Source organism: Arachis duranensis, chromosome 5, assembly GCF_000817695.3.
Source record: "Arachis duranensis cultivar V14167 chromosome 5, aradu.V14167.gnm2.J7QH, whole genome shotgun sequence".
Classification (NCBI taxonomy): domain Eukaryota; kingdom Viridiplantae; phylum Streptophyta; class Magnoliopsida; order Fabales; family Fabaceae; genus Arachis; species Arachis duranensis.
The window spans coordinates 20,288,560-20,294,559 of NC_029776.3; positions in this window are offsets into that span (position 1 = coordinate 20,288,560).

The following is a 6,000-nucleotide window of genomic DNA, read 5'->3' on the forward strand; positions in this document are numbered from 1 at the left end:
AATCGAATACATGAAATTCAACATCCTACTCGAAGAGGAAAAAGAGGCCAAGAAAATCTAGAGGAAAGCACATAGCTACACCTTGGTGAAAAATATCCTCTACAAAAGAGGAATATCCACACTGTTATTGAAGTGCGTCCTGACCTCAAGGACGACGGAGATCTTAGAAGAGGTGCACAATAAAATCTACAGGAATCATCTTGGAGCAAGGTCTTTGGCTAGGAAAGTCATACGAGCCGGGTTCTACTGGTCGACCATGCAGAAAGATGCCACCGAGTTCGTAAAGAAGTGTCAATCATGCCAAATGCATGTAAACTTCCACGTCGCTTCCCCTGAGGAGCTCATTAGCATAACTTCTCCATGGCATTTTGCAAAATTGGGATTAAACATATTAGGACCCTTCCGCCAGCCGCTTGGACAAGTGAAATATTTAATAGCGGGAGTAGACTACTTCACGAAGTGGATCGAAGCAGAACCGTTAGCCACCATCACAGCCCAGAGAAGTCGGAAGTTACTATAAAAAAATATTATCACAAGGTATGGACTCCCCCACTCCATCACCATTGATAATGGAACTCAGTTCACTGACTCTACCTTCAGAAACCTGGTAGTCAGTATGAAGATCAAGCATCAGTTCACCTCGGTAGAGCACCCACAAGCAAATAGGAAAACTGAGACAGCTAACAAGTTTATACTGGCTGGGTTGAAGAAAAGGTTGCAAGATACAAAGGGAGTCTGGGCTGAAGAACTCCCTCAAGTACTATGGGCATATCGGACCACACCTCAGTCTGCCACAGGAGAAACACCCTTCCAACTTGCTTATGGCATAGAAGCCATGATATCAGTTGAAATCAGTGAGCAAAGTCCAAGGGTGAGATTCTACGACGAGGTTAGCAACATTCAGCCACAGAAAGAGGAACTCGAGCTACTCCCTGAAGTCCAAGAACAAGCCCAGATAAGGGAAGCAGTATTGAAGCAAAGGATGACAAATAGATACAATAAGAAAGTCATTCAAAGAAGCTTCATCCCCGACGACTTGGTTTTGATCAGAAATGACATCGGCGTCAACAAGTCAGGGGAAGGAAAGCTCGCTGCTAATTGGAAAGGGCCATACAAGAATGTCTTGGAGGATGGAAAGGAAGCATGCAAAAGTGGAAGGAATACAAGAAGTTGGAGAAACTGCAAAGCTGTCAACCTGATCCTCTCGCACTAAAACGACCATAACTTGAGTTACAGAGGTCCAAATGATGCGGTTCCACTTGCGTTGGAAAGCTAACGTCCGGGGATTCAATTTGATATATAATTTGTCATAGTGTCCGTACAGAAAGATGACACGAACGCGTCATCCACGCGGACACGTCGCATCTGCGAAAATTAGCGTGGCAGATTTCACAAACAGCGAATCCTGGGCTATTTCCGGCCCAGTTTCAAGCCCAGAAAACACAGATTAAAGGCTGCAAAGTGGAGGAATGAAGGGGACACTTCAGATTAGACTCATAATTCACTTTTTAGGATTTAGATGTAGTTTTTAGAGAGAGAGGCTCTCTCATCTCTCTTAGGATTTAGGATTACGATTTTTAGAAATTAGGAATATTTCATCTTCATCTCAGGTTCAATATTCTTTTTATTTATTTTCTCTTTTATGTTTATTTACTCTGATGCTTTCATTTGTATCTGAATTGTGTTGCCCAATTGGCTTATGAACTTTCCATGTTAGGATTGATTTTCTTATTTAATATACATTATTGAGATATTTTCAGATAAATGATTTTAATTTAGATTTTCTACCTTTTGGCTCTGGTTGATTAATTGGTAACTCTTAAATTATCAAACTCATTGTTGATTGAAAATTGGAATTCTTCAAGAATTGATTCGAGATCCAATAACTCTAACTTTTCCCAAGGAAAGACTGGGACTTGAGGATTCGAATTAATTCATCCACTTAACTTACCTTCATAGTTAGAGGTTAACAAAGTGGGAGAAAAATCCAATTCTCATCACAATTGATAAGGATAACAAGGATAGAACTTCTAATTTCTCATACCTTGCCATGAGTTTATTTTACAGTCGTTCATTTATTTTATTCGTCATTTATCATAATTGCCCCTCATTCTTAAAACCCCCAATTTACAAACTCATAACCAATAATAAGAACATACCTCCCTGCAATTTCTTGAGAATACGACCCGAGGTTTAAATACTTCGGTTATCAATTTATTTAGGGGTTTGTTACTTGTGACAACCAAAATGTTTGCACGAAGGGATTTCTGTTGGTTTAGAATCTATATCTACAACGCGACTATTTCTATAAAATTCTTTACTAACAAAAATCCTAACGTCAAAATGGCGCCGTTGCCGGGGAATTGCAAACGTGTGCCTTATTATTGGTTATTGTAAATATTTTTCAAAAAAAATTTCCTTTTTTGTTAGTTTTTGTTTTTATTATCTCTCACTACTATGAACTCTCACCCCTTTGGCTATGAGTCTGGTTATAATTATGTTGCAGGAAGAGGAGATTATAATGACAACATGCACCATGGTTGGAACAATCAAAGATGGGAGGAGCCACAAGGATTTGATCAACCCTCATGGCAAAAACCACCTCCAATGGACTATCAACAACTGTTCTGTGATGCGTATCAAGGCAATGGCTATGGTGAGCACTCTATTGACTACCAACAAGACCCACCATATGCCTATGAACCCCCTCCTCCTCAATATAATTTTGAACCAGCATACTCACAAGCTCCTTTCCACCAAACACCTCCGTATAACCCTAATCCATATCTACCATACCAACCACCTTATGAGCCAAATGAACCATACATAGAACCACCACCTCAATATACACCATCTCCTTATCATTATCAAAATGAATCCTCCTATCCACCCCAAACCTCCATGGAGAAAGTATTTGCTGATTTAAACTCTACTATACAAGCTCTGGTCACCCAAATCGGACCACCGAATACCTTCAACAATCAACTCTCAAGCTCTAGTGCACTTCCTTTTCAACCATATAATGATCCACCCATTCCATCACCACCCATCCCATCACCACCATCCATGGAAGAGCACCCACATCCATCAATCCAAGAGCAAGGTGATCCCAGTTATGCTATTGAAATGGAACAAGAGTCAAGGGATCGTCTCAAGGAAACAGTAGATCAATTCATGCAACCCTTCATCAATTGGAGCAAGCAATAAATCAATTACCTTCTAGACGTTCGGACACTCAAAGAACCCCAATGGCTTCATGTGGAGAATCTAATGAAGAACATAGCATGAAGGAGACACTAGAAACTCCAGTGGACAGTAAGGAGCATGACTTTGTACTGGAACAAGTAGAAGAAGCCATATTTGTTGAAGAGGAAGAAGCGGTTGAAGACTTAGGAGATGCAGAACCTCCATGGGAAATTCAAGTCATAAAGCCTCCTTCCAAGATATTTGAAATTGATGCTGAGGAGGGTGTAAAACCTCCAAGGCATGTCATAATAGAAGACTTGGAAGAGGTTAATCAAGAGATGGAGATTCAAGAAGAAGAGGCACAACCTCCCATGCCCTTGGTGCGCAATAAAGAAGAGATTAAATTAGAAGAAAGCTACCAAGAGGAAGAGGTTGAAATTGAAGAAGCTTGCAAAGAGGTGGAAGATGTCAGAGGAGAGCACAAGGAAGTAGAGCTTGCACGTTCATTAAAAACACCTCCCCCTAAGTTGCCATCATCCTTCACAACATTCAAGTGGGTAAAATTCATATCCTTTAGCTTTCTAATTCCACTTGAATACGGGCTACTGGAGACGGATGGTCAACTTAGAGCTCTTTGTGGCATTAAAAGTAAGAAGAAGATGGTCAGTGGTAAGAATTGTCCTGCAAGGTTCATTATGGTTGGAAGCTTTAAGTTTAAAGGCAAAGGTTGGTGTAAAGCTCAACTGAATGGGTCTAGGAAGCTGTTTAGTCGCTGCAGTGAGAATTCAGATCACCCTTCACCCGGCTGGAAAAATGCAGATCGAGACAAAAACGGGTGTAAAAGTAAGGTTTGGAATCCTGGAATCTGTTCTGACATTTGTCACCCCGGGAGCCTAAGAATCTGTTTGAAGCTTCTTAAGGGCTTTACATGCTTAGTTTGGGACCCCGGAGGCTACTGGAAGTACAAACACTGGTGGAGATTCTGGGATCAGTACAAGCATAAGCCACCATGACAAGGAGCTCACCAAATGTCCAACTTAAGGACTTTAACTAAAAGTGATAGGTGGGAGATAACCCACCATGGTATGATCGTTCTTTTTCAATCTTATTTCGTGTTGTTTATTTTTTATTTTATTTTATTTTCATTGAACCTGGAAGTTTTCATAGCATCTACATTAACACTGCATATTGCATACTGCATAATTTCATAATAAAAAAAGGAAAATACGCACGCAACGCGGCAGCGTCGCTGACGCGTCCGCGTCACTAGTGCGTTGGAAAGAAAAGAATTGAACAGAGAGTCACGCTAGAGCGTGGCTGGAGGTGCGCCATTAGCATAATTTGACTCCACGCGACTGCGTCGCTCACGCGACCGCGTCATGTGGAACTTTGGCCTCCCACGCGGCCGCGTGCCATGAAAATCGACGTCAAAAAGGTGCATGGCCGAAAGTTGTACTGGAATTGGGCTGGACTCATGCTAGAAGCCCAAGCCCTCCCATGCGAACGCGTACCCCACACGGCCGCGTCATCTTTCAAAAATGGCCATCCACGCGATCGCGTCACCCAGATTTTTGGCAAAATGCAATTCAAACAGAGAGTTGTGCGAATGCGAGGCTGCACTCGCGCCACTAGCACAAATCAAGTGACGCGATCGCGTGACCCACGCGTCCGCGTCGCCTGACCTTATTGCGCACCACGCGGCCGCATCACCCACGCGTCCGCGTCGCCAGCATCGCACACCTTAACCTAATATGGCAAAATATTTTATCTTTTCTTCCCCAATCCTAATTTTTCCTCCCTCCTTTCTTACTTACTTCTTCTTTCCTTCTTTCCCTTCTCATTTCTCTTATCTTTCATTTTCTTTTACTTAATTGCATACTTTCATTCATTGCATTATTTTCATTGGTGTTGGAATTTCATTTGGGTCATTGTTTTTTCTATATTTTTGTGGATTATTTGACAATTATGTATTACTTTTTAAAGGGATACTTGCATGTTCAATTTAATACTTTCAAATAGCTTATTTACCATGCATGCTATGTGTTTGTGAAAACGCCCGTATGGCATTGTGCACTATTTTTAAGATTTCTTTTAATCTATTACTATAAATGCTTGCTTTTCACAAAACCCTTTTTATATTTTATTAATTAAATATAATTGTTATTACAAACATGATTGTTAGTTCGACTTGGTAATCTCACTTGGACATTGAATGCTTGATCTATTGGTGCACGAAATCACAATCACACTTTTGCAATTCCGCACAACTAACCAGCAAGTGCACTGGGTCATCCAAGTAATACCTTACGTGAGTAAGGGTCGATCCCACGGAGATTGTCGGCTTGAAGCCATGCACTTACTATATTTCCATTGATGACTTTTCACATGTAGTCATGACCATGTGTTAACATCATTCTTCTTTATTGTGCATTGATTACCACCTTTCCCGCTCTCTTCCTTGCTGGATCCCCTAGCTTTACTTGTTACTTTCCTTTTTCCCCTTTCAGGATGGCCACCAAGAAGGGTAAAGAGAGAAAGCTACTCCCAAACCACTGGCAAGGAAAGGAACACAAGAGAGCACTAGCTGAGGAACTACAACCCCCATCCACCTGCACATCTCAGCATGCACCGAGGACGGTGCAATCTTTAAGTGTGGAGAGGTCGATACCGATCTCCACGGGTTAGTTAGTCCCTTCTCAACACCAATTTTTGTTTTTCATTGTTGCATTTGCATGTTTGATTGCATGTTTATTTTTGTGTGAATATTTTACCACTTGGTTAAAGTAATATTTTCTTTTTCAAGAAAATTTTATA